At 43.2% G+C, this 11,652-nt stretch overlaps 1 non-coding gene across 1 annotated transcript; it reads right to left on the reverse strand.

The window, feature by feature from the left end:
• Window positions 1–4,149: 4,149 nt before the first annotated feature.
• On the reverse strand, window positions 4,150–4,221 carry trnaa-ugc (transfer RNA alanine (anticodon UGC)). Its single transcript has one exon. It is a non-coding gene; the product is annotated as a tRNA-Ala (tRNA).
• Window positions 4,222–11,652: the final 7,431 nt, after the last annotated feature.

Consider the following 11,652-nt stretch of genomic DNA (forward strand, 5'->3'; position numbering starts at 1 on the left):
TCCCATCCTCAAAGCAGGAGCCATGGTCCGGAGGAGCGAGGCCTTCGACCTGAACCTCTGCACGGTGCGGCAGCTGGCACAGCTGGCATCCATCCCCCTGGAGCACGCCCGCAGACTGGCACGCTTCCGCCAGCGCCAACGCCTCCGCGCCCACCGCATGGAGCAGGAGCAGCAGGTTCAGCTGAGGAGGAGGCCCCGCCTCCAGCAGGAACGCCGCCATGGAGCTCCACCCAGGAGGCGGGGGAGGAGACAAGCTGTGGAGCAACCGCAGGAGACCCATCTCAGTGATACGGCAGGAACATCTCCACAGATGCAGGTTAAAGATGAAGGGGATTCTGAAATGAGGATGATCAGCTGTGGTCAAGCACAGGTAACAGATATCAATCAATCAACCAAATTTTATTTATACAGCGCTTTTTACAACAGTTATTGTCACAAAGCAGCTTTACAAGTGCCGGGTCCTAGCCCCCAGTGAGTGGCAAGGAAAAACTCCCTAGTTTTTTTGCATGAGGAAGAAACCTTGAGAGGAACCAAGACTCAGGGGGGGAACCCATCCTCCTCTGGCCGACACCAGAAAAGGAAAAGATGTAGTAATGTCCATCATGGTGTAGGCTCATCCGGTCAGGCAGTAGGTAGCTGGCACTGGATGGATCGCTTGTCTCTCCTCATCTCATTTTTCCTCGAGCAGGCGGGCAGCCATGTGGAGAAAATAAAACAGGGAAAATTAGCTCTGTATGAGGACATGTACAGGACAGGTAAAATTATAAACATTTTTGGAGTGTGGCAGCAACTCCGGCATTAAGTTAAATTATTACAGCCTAGCTAAAAAAGGCAGAACCAGAAGGTAACATAGGCTTGGGGGCATTCTGAGACAATGGCATCCATCCACTGCACTGTCAACAAACTTGAGTGACCACGAGCAGTGACAGGATGACAGCACCAGCGCCCCAGTCTACCATAAAACCCTTCATGAACCCCTGGATCTGTACCTTTATCTAAGGGGGGATGTTAATTATCAAACGCTAAACCAAATAGGTGGGTTTTCAACCTAGACTTAAAGATTGTGACTGTGTCAGAGTCCCGTACGCATTTTGGGAGGTTGTTCCAGAGCTGGGGGGCCTTATAAGAAAAGGCTCTTCCCCCTGCTGTTACCTTATTAATTTGTGGAACTAATAAAAGACCAGCACCCTGTGATCTTAGTTGACGTGGGGGTTCATAATAGGAAATAAGTTCCTGGAGGTAATCAGGAGCAAGCCCATGCAGTGCTTTATATGTTAATAATAGAATTTTAAAATCAATACGGAATTTAACTGGGATCCAATGCAGGGCTGATAGGACTGGTGTAATATGTTGACATTTTCTAGTTCTGGTCAGAACTCTGGCTGCGGCATTTTGAACTATTTGAAGTTTAATTAGATTCCTATTTGAGCATCCTGACAGTAGTGAATTGCAGTAGTCTAATCTAGAGCTAACAAAGGCGTGCACCAATTTTTCCGCATCATCCTGTGATAATGCATTTCTTAATTTGGCAATATTGCGGAGATGTAGAAAAGCTATCCTAGTAGTATTATCTATGTATTTATCAAATGATAGGTCAGAGTCGAGTATGACGCCTAGGTTTTTGGCTACTGTACCAGGTGTAATGGGGTAGTCTCCAAGATTAAGCATTAGATCTGGAATTTTCTGTCTTTAGGCCTTAGGGCCCAGGAGGAGAACTTCTGTTTTGTCCTCATTAAGTTGGAGGAAGTTTAGAGACATCCAGCATTTAATATCTCTTAATACACAAGAGACCCACGCAGCAACACAGCCCAGCCAGGAGAACCCTGAGGGCCATGAGCACAGACATTCAGAGACAAGCCTAGAACTGGAACCTGGTGGGAGGTTCAGCCCAGGAGGCCACACCTCCAGGTGGCCATACTTCCTGGAGGTCACACCTCCAGGAGGCCACACCTCCAGGAGCGAGGACACCGTAGAGCCGGTCAGCCGCACTGTGATCGTCATTGAGATTAAAGCCCCACATGAGAAGGTGTGTGGAGAGCAAGGGACAAACGCGCTGAGCGAGACTGCTGATGTCCCGCCCAATCAGAACACTCCATGTGTTCCCGCCAAATGGTGCCCCCCACCTTCGAAGCCCCCCAGTGTCCAGGAGGGAGAGGAGTGACCAGGAGGAGGGGAGTGTCCAGGAGGGAGAGGAGTGTCCAGGAGGGAGAGGAGTGACCAGGAGGAGGGGAGTGTCCAGGAGGGAGAGGAGTGTCCAGGAGGAGGGGAGTGACCAGGAGGAGGGGAGTGTCCAGGAGGGAGAGGAGTGACCAGGAGGAGGGGAGTGACCAGGAGGAGGGGAGTGTCCAGGAGGGAGAGGAGTGTCCAGGAGGAGGGGAGTGACCAGGAGGGAGAGGAGTGTCCAGGAGGAGGGGAGTGTCCAGGAGGGAGAGGAGTGTCCAGGAGGAGGGGAGTGTCCAGGAGGAGGGGAGTGTCCAGGAGGGAGAGGAGTGTCCAGGAGGAGGGGAGTGTCCAGGAGGAGGGGAGTGTCCAGGAGGGAGAGGAGTGTCCAGGAGGAGAGGAGTGACCAGGAGGAGAGGAGTGTCCAGGAGGAGGGGAGTGTCCAGGAGGAAGAGGAGTGTCCAGGAGGAGGGGAGTGACCAGGAGGAGAGGAGTGTCCAGGAGGAGGGGAGTGTCCAGGAGGAGGGGAGTGTCCAGGAGGGAGAGGAGTGTCCAGGAGGAGAGGAGTGACCAGGAGGAAAGGAGTGTCCAGGAGGAGGGGAGTGTCCAGGAGGAAGAGGAGTGTCCAGGAGGAGGGGAGTGTCCAGGAGGAGGGGAGTGTCCAGGAGGAGGGGAGTGTCCAGGAGGAGGGCCCGCACGTGTCCAGGAATCTCTGCACCGTTAGCTAGGTGTGTCAGAAATGGAGCACTCCATCTGAACGCTGATGACCCTGACCTAAATAAAGCCATGAGCCCTGACAGCTCCAGATGTGTGTGGTGAGTATTGTGTTGTGTGTTATGGTGTGTGTTGTGTGTGTATTGTGGTGTGTGCCTTAGACACACTCCCACCTCAACTACAGCTGCCTTAGACACACCCCACCTCTTTGTTTGTATTGCATTCTTTAAATCAATGTAATATAAGCCACTATTGTCACAGTCACTGCTATTACAACTGATCTTCATTCATTCAAAGTTTATTTGTATAGCGCTTTTAACAACTCAAGTTGGCGCAAAGCAGCTTTATAGGGTTTACAAGGTTAACAATACTATGGGTCCAGAACCCTAATGATCAAGCCAAAGGCGACAGTGGCGAGGAAAAACTCCCTATGATGGTGGGGAATAGGAAGAAACCTCGGGAGAACCAAGACTCAAAAGGGAACCCATCCTCCATTGGGCGGCCCGTTAACACACAAATACACAAGTCACACACAATTCACACAATCAGACTAGGTAAAAGGTAGAATTGAAAGTTCTGGGTTTTGATATTGTCACTGTAAATGTCTGTTGATGAATGCCAGGCTTTCATTCCGTGTCGGAGCAGTGATGCTGGTATTGTAGGCTCCGACTGCAGATCTATATAACCTATATTATAGAATATGTGATTTATACATAACATAACTAATGTAATAAGGTGATTTATACATAACTAATATGGTGATCCTCGTGGTCGTGTGGACGTGTACGAATAAAAGTCAAGCACACAAATGAGCTCTTTCTCAATACTCAGAACAGAAAACCAACCATTCTCCCTCTCTCCTTCTCTCTCTCTTCTTCTTTCCCTCTCCCGCTTTCCCTCTCTCTCAAATTCAAATTCAAAGTATTTTATTGGTATGAATTGTAATTAACTACTGTTACCAAAGCGATTAACAGAATTATTAACATTAAAATGATTCAAATATGTAAATAATAAGAATAAGGACAATTGAGAACAAGCAGTAAACAGTTCTCTGGAGTATCTACACCACTATAGTTACATCAGAGTGTTTGAAATTATATGCTTTTTAAAATAGACTAGACTAGAAATAGATTTCTCTAGTGGTAGAAAATAATATTACAGGCAAGAAGAATATATAAGGTGTGTTTTCATTAGCTAGTGTTCCACAGTGTGCCAGCATTAGAGATGTGAATAAATGTTTATTTAAAAAAAATGTAACTGTAAGAAAACTCAACGTGGAGATGCCGGGGATCGAACCCGGGGCCTCATACATGCAAAGCATGCGCTCTACCACTGAGCTACATCCCCTTCCGGTTCACCGTTCACTCATATATTTATAGTGAACATAACTGTTCTATATGAGTTTCAGAGTGAAAAGCATGTTTAAATCTGCCACTTTTGGCAAAACTATATAGTAGTTAAGATAGTTAGCTAACTTAGTCTGAAGTCTCTTGACTGACCGAATGGTATTGTGCAGACATGTAAACAAGTCACTAAGTTGCAAGTAACAAGTAAGTCCCAAGTCAATACAGTCAAGTCTCGAGTCAAGTCCCAAGTCAATACAAGCGAGTCTCGAGTCAAGTCCCTAGTCTTAAACTTCAAGTCCTAGTCATGTCACCAGATGTAATTTCAATATATAACACAATTGATACCGTTGATTAGTAGTAGGCTATATTAATTTAGTCAGACTAACTAACGTTAGGCGTTTGAGTGTTTCGGTTCGCTTGAGGGAGATGTCGCAATTGTCGTCACCTAAAATAAGGATTTCAAGTCTTTTCAAGTCTTAAAGCTCAAGTCCGATTCCAAGTCCAAGTCAGTAAAGGTAAAGCCCAAGTCAAGTCGCAAGTCTTCAGTGATGTTGTCGAGTCAAGTCACAAGTCATCAGTTTAGTCCGTCATGAATAACCTGCGTTTAACCCATTCAGACACGATCATATAACGCGGAATAAGTTAAATTAAGAGAGTTGCCGTCTTCAAAACGCGGAACTGTTGACCAGGGATTTAAATGAATAAATTAATCTGCGCGCTGTTTCCAGTCAAAGCCAGTAATTCATCTCTCGACCTGCTACAGATTTGCAGCTTCTGCTTCTGATAAAAACACAGACGATGTCGGAACTGCAGGACAACTTTACAGCTTTACAACTTTACAATCACGAGTGGGATTACATCCATTGAACCAGTGGATCTAATAATTATTTATCGATATATTACGGTGGCTGTAGGAAAAAAGAAACTTAAAGGCGGAACGAAACTTAATGTTTTCTTGGAAGACTGTGAGAGAGCAGAAGGGAAGAACAGAATGAGCCCTTTCAGTGCAAAATGTAAGGCAAGCAGTTTTGAGATAAGCAGGCAGACAACTATAGGGTGACCAAACGTCCGTATTTCCCGGGACATGTCCGTATTTCACGTCCTGTCCCGGGCGTCCCGGGATATTTTTTAAAACTGTGGAAATGTCCTGGTTTTTAATCGGGGCATTAATTCTACAGGCACTAGGACCCTGAGCACGGCGCTGTATGACACGGAATCCCTGAGCCTCATCAGTTGAGCCTAATCATACTCAACTGGCGGAGAACCAACAACTTACGTTCCCCCCCCCCCTTTTGGTGTTAAGACTTTGCTTGGGTCACTCAGTCAAAACCAATCGGTTCATCGGGGCAGTGTTGGGGCCTATCTGGGTCAGGAGAAAATATCCCAATAAGGCTCAAAAAGTGTTTTTCGGTGGTCCAGAAAGTCCATCACGCCCCAGATAGCAAAGGAACATAGAATCAGTGGCGCCTCAGACTAATATCTCAGGGGGGGTAATTGTTGTGACGACCCTGATAGCAGGCGACTCTGATTAAGATCTGGTTTTTCTCCGGCAAACCCGCATTAAGGCCGGATGCAATACATTATTGTCTTATAATAGCCGAGTCTGTTACGGATCTGTCTGCACAACGGCAAATCAGATCTGGGGTGAGTTTCCCAAAATGTTCTTAGCGCTAAGTACTTCGTAACCTCGTTCTTACGTACGAGGTTAAGAAGTACTTAGCGCTAAGAACGTTTTGAGAAACTCACCCCAGGTCTGCATATTTGGGCCAGAAGTGGTCCTAACACTAGGGGTGGGCGGATCGATATTTATATCGATAGTATCGATACAAAGGTGAGGATCAGTATCGGATCGATACCACGGCGAAAATATCGATTCTTTTGCTGCAGTTTAGAGGTCTGCGCGGGACTGCTTTTTTAATCCCGCTCCTGCTTGTTTTAATCCCGCTCCCGCCAAGAAATCGCTTGTTTTAATCCCGCTCCCGCCCGCACCTGCTTGTTTTAGTCCTGCTCCCGCCCGCACCGGCCAAAAAATTGCTTGTTTTAATCCCGCACCCGCCCGCCACATACACATTTCTGTCGCCCCCGCCCGCAATCCTAATATGAATTAAATTAATTAGATTTAGTACTTGAAATTTTCTTATGTATTTATTAAAACAGCAATATAGCGATGGATCGCGCTGTCCCATTTCTTACCACAGTCCAAACACATTCCGTCAGGTGACATACACCAACACTTTCTGATATCAATCACAACAAGCCGATTTCCATCTCCTTTAATTACAATGGAATATGACTTCCATACATCAGACTTTCCTGTAGTTGGCTTAATTGTGGTGTATTCGCCTGTTTTAATTGAATTTTCCACAGCTGAAACTGGTTGACCGTCTACAGCAGGGGTCGGTCAACATCTGTACCTGCAGAAAGGCTTTTCTCTAAGGCGGGACAGTTAATAACTCAGAGAAGAAGTGTAATAAAAGGGAAGAATGTAACCTTTAAATCTGTTGTCAACATGGGAACAGAGCCAAAAGGGCACCTTGAGGGATACTTCCTAGGAGGGCTTTGTGAGCAAAGAGCCAAAGGTTACGAAAGAGAGCCAATTATAGTTTACACTTTATTTGCACTACTGAATTTATTTACAAATATCTGTGTGCAATGAAAGACAATTTTTGTGTTTATATTGTTATATTTATATTTTTGTTAAATTGTTGCTTTTTTGTTATTTTGCACGAGAGACCTTTTTGTTAAACAAATGTGTGTTATTCTTTATATTCTTAAATATTTTATATTGTTCTAGTTAATAAAAAGCATTTTTATTTGCCTAAAATCTTCATCCTGTGTTTAATCATAATCAACTAACTAAGGCAAAATTACAAACTATTCAATGATCATGAGTCACATTTCAAGTAAAAAGTATAGACACTTTTTACATTTCAAGTAAAAAGTATCGCCCCCCTCAAAGGTTTGGAAGTATCGGTATCGGCGATACTGACCAGTATCGTATCGGTCGATACCAAAATTCCGAGTATCGCCCACCCCTACCTAACACTGCCATTTATATGGTAATCACAGATTCAGTACAAAATCAAACAAATTATTTTACATCTTTGAGAAAGAAAATAGAATGCTGATCTGTTTTTTTTTTGGGCCAGAAGTAGTCCTAACACTGCTACACGATATGTGGAGAAAAAAAAAATCAGTGATGACTCACAGCCAAATCACACAGTAAACGTTTCCCTTCGCCAAAAAATATAGAGGAAAAATATATAAATAAATAAATAAAGTTATAAAGCCTTTTTCCTGTTTTTTTATACATAACAATAGATGTCACAGTAATTATGTGCAATTGAGTTATTTTTATTACAAACATATAAATTGATCAAATAGTTCCGGTCACAGTGCATTAATATTTTAGCTGCACAAGTTTAGGCGCCAATTTTACTGGAAGGACAATCTGAGGGGAAATGTGAAGGAGCAACTGCTGTCCAGGTAAGCTGTATTTTTAAATTATAATTATTAAGGATTGTGATTTTTTTAAAGAAACAACACATAATTTGTGTAGGTAACTGCACCTTTTTACATTGGGAAATTCATAGTTAGATAGCTATCTAGGTTAAATGTCCGAGCTAAAGTTGGCGTCAGTGTTCACTAGCTAGCTTAGCATTAGCAAATAACAGCAGGCAAGGGAAAAGCACAGGCACACAAACACTTATTTAGCGGAGTACTGCATGTTTTATTGTTTAAATTATTTATCCAACTTAAGTAATTCATCATTCTTCCGCTTGATTCAATTTATTGATTTGAGTGTTCGTTTGATTCAGTTCATTCGACCCCAGGTGAAATAACGTGTAGTTCATATCTGAGGGAGAAGTGAGGTGTATATAATCACAGAAAAGAAGCGCGCCGTGCTCCGTTCCACCTTAAATAGTGCATCGTTTAGATGCCCGTAACCCTGCGTGCACACCGCAAGCGATAAAATCGTTCTGCGCCGCCAAACCAACCGGCAGCAAGTCTCTTTTTCGGCGTATCCAATACCACGCCATAGAAAATGAATGACTTCTGGCCGCTGTGTCGCTCTCGTCGCTTGCCGTGTGCACGCTGGGTTACTATGCTGCTTCGCACCGGGAATACATTACGTAGGCGGTAGGATGGAAAGTTTTAATTTATCGAAGTCTTGTCTGCTATAAGTACACAGCTGTATTGGAAATGTATTAGTTCAAGTGCAAATGGTGTTAATACAGAGCGGATTTATGGAGAGCCTATCTACTTGCTCTCTCTCCGCCTTCATATCCAAGTTTTAGAAAAGTGACTGCAAACCAATATGTTTAATTTCGTAGTTTAATCGTGTATTTATAAATAAATAAAGACAAAGAACATGTCAGTATATTTTAGGTTTTTGGCTGACAAACTGCAAACAGGAATGGCAATGTAAACGGTAATTCACGAGTTATAAAAATCTCTATAGTCTGCTTTAACAAACAAGAAAACAGCACTTTATTTAAAATAGCTAATTGAAGTCGACTGATGTAGAATTAGATGGTTCTGAACACATCCTATTAGTGTGTGGGTTGTTTCTTTCCATTTACTGAACACTACACATTTTAAATAAATAAAAACTAGGAGCTTGGTAAAAATTTATAAATGTGATCAAATATGTGTCTCATTTGTTCTCATCTTAAATGATGACTCATTTGATTAGCCAAGAGTCTATTGGTTTTAAAATAACTGGAATTTTCATTTACATAAATATAGAGACAATACAACAAACTAGTCTAGAATGGCTTTAAATCTAAATTTGGTGATCTATATGAAGATCCAGGTCTCTTTTTTGATGGAAATGAGCTGGATGATGATGGTCTCTTTTTTGAGGGTGCCACAGAAGAAGGTGAAGACCTGCCCGTCACTTTTGATGGTTTTGACAAAGAGAGTTTGTCGGGTAGCTCTACTGATGATGAAAAATCTGAGGTCACCCTGGCTGAACTTTTAGCTTGTTGGGCTCTTCTTTACGGAGTACCCATAATTTGCTTGAGTGCACTGCTGTCAATATTGTGTAAATTGCACCCTGAATTACCTAAAGATGGAAGAACTCTTCTTAAAACCAAGACAACACGATACACTGTGCAAGAGAAATGTGGTGGTCTTTACTACTACTTTGGCATTTTGGATTCATTGAGAAGGGTGTTAGTCAAAATGAAAGACATGCTGGTGGAAGGTTCTTACCTAATGCTGCAGATCAATATTGATGGACTACCTTTGTTTAAGAGTTCCAGTGCACAACTCTGGCCAATTTTAGGATTGCTTGTGAATGTTCCAATGAAAGAGCCGGTAGTCATAGGCCTTTTCTCTGGATGTAAAAAACCCACTTCGTCTTCAGAGTTCTTGGAGGATTTGGTAACAGAATTGAAGCAACTTGAGAGAGGCTTTGACTTTGAAGGCAAGACGTTGTCTTTAAAAGTCCATTCAGTGATATGTGATGCACCTGCAAGATCATTTGGCAAAAATATAAAATCGCATAATGGCTACAGTGTATGTAATAAGTGTTCACAAACTAGTTTGTTTGTAAACAGGCGTATGACGTGTCCCTTAACTCAGGGGCGCACAACATACGGCCCGCGGCCACCTCCGTTGCGGCCCGCTGGTTGATAAATAATTTGGCCCGCCTTCTGGCTTCATGCCTGAATTTAAATGACGAACCAACAGTGTTTGTTTTTTGGGCTACTTTTTAGTTTGGCTACCGCGGGAGTAAGTAAACATTAAGAATCGATTGTGACATAATTTGTCTCCATTTTGCACACTACTCGCCGCCACCCCCACCCCCCGCTCAACAATTTAAACTTGTTCTCTGTGTCACAACTTGGTGAAGAGTTTCACTTTACAGAGGTCAGTAACATCTCACAAAATTGTGTAGCCATATCGTGACCAGTTTGTTGTCATTCTACTCCTTCACACTCACAACAAGTAGAGGTTGATAATGCAGCAAAAGGAGGACCTTGCACTAAACCTTTTTGGTTTTTCTTATTTTGTTTTTGTATTCACTTCTTTGCCAAAGCTTAAGAATATTGTTTACATAACAAACTGGTCTGGGTATTGTACTAATATAGTATTTTATTTTTTTTCTTTGTAACTGTTTAGATGTATCTAGTAGGGATGTAACGATGCATCGCAACACAGTTAATAATCGATGTAAGTATACCACAACTGAAATCGATTGAGATGTAAAATGAATCGATATCCTTTTTAAACAGCAGAGGACGCTGGCGCTGTCTTCCTCATTTGTTTGACGCCAGTAAATTACGTTAGTTGAATGCAATACAAATATGTCGACGGAGCCTCGGGACATGGAACACGAGGATGCCCCAATCCATTTCAAATCAGAGGTGTGGCAGCATTTTGGCTTCCTTAAGACAGAAAATGAAAAAGGTGAGACGATAACAGTCAAAACAAAAACGGTGTGCAAATACTGCAAGAGGATGCTGAACTACACAAATAGCACAACAAACATGATGCAGCATGTATCCCGGCACCACAGTGAGAAGCTCCACTCAACACCGCCTAAGCAAAAAACACTACTAAAAGGCCAAACCACGCTAACAAGCACATTTACAAAACCGCTCGCCCAAACCAGTGTGAGAGCCAAAGAAATTACGAGGTGCATTGGCATTTTCATGGCAAAAGATATGAGGCCATTTTCCGTAGTTGAAAATGAGGAATTTCGGCTATTGGTCAACACATTGGAGCCTAAATACAGCATTCCTTCACGCCCCCACTTCAGCCAGACTGTAATACCAGCACTTTACCAAGAAACGAAACTAAAGGTGATTCAAATCCTCAGAAAAGCGGATAGCTTGTCGATTACTACTGACATCTGGACCTCCAGGGCGACTCAGAGTTATCTCACCATCACAGCCCATGCCATCACCACCGAATGGGAGATGGTGAGTTTCATTCTTCAAACTCGCCCTCTTTTTGAAACTCACACTGGGCTCCAATCAAGCGCTGTCCACAGGGTATGGCATGGTGTTGCAAAATGGAGTGATAGCCTTCCTTATTCAAGGAAGGCTATCACTCCATTTTTTACCTTGTTCAAATCTTTTACCTTGTTCAAATCTCCCACTTTACCAGCACCAAAGCAACCCCAGACCATCACATTACCTCCTCCATGTTTGACAGATGGTGTCAGGCACTCTTCCAGCGTCTCACAAATGTTCATCTGTGTGATCCAAACATCTCAAACTTTGATTCATCTGTCCATAAAACTATTTTCCAATTTTCCTCTGTCCAATGTCTGTGTTCTTTTGCTCATATTAATCTTTTTCTTTTATTAGCCAGATATGGCTTTTTCTTTGCCACTCTGCCCTGAAGGCCAGCATCCCGGAGTCGCCTCTTCACTGTAGATGTTGACACTGGCGTTTTGCGGGTACTATTTAATGAAGCT

This window comes from Brachyhypopomus gauderio, unplaced genomic scaffold (genome assembly GCF_052324685.1).
Source record: "Brachyhypopomus gauderio isolate BG-103 unplaced genomic scaffold, BGAUD_0.2 sc46, whole genome shotgun sequence".
Taxonomy (NCBI): domain Eukaryota; kingdom Metazoa; phylum Chordata; class Actinopteri; order Gymnotiformes; family Hypopomidae; genus Brachyhypopomus; species Brachyhypopomus gauderio.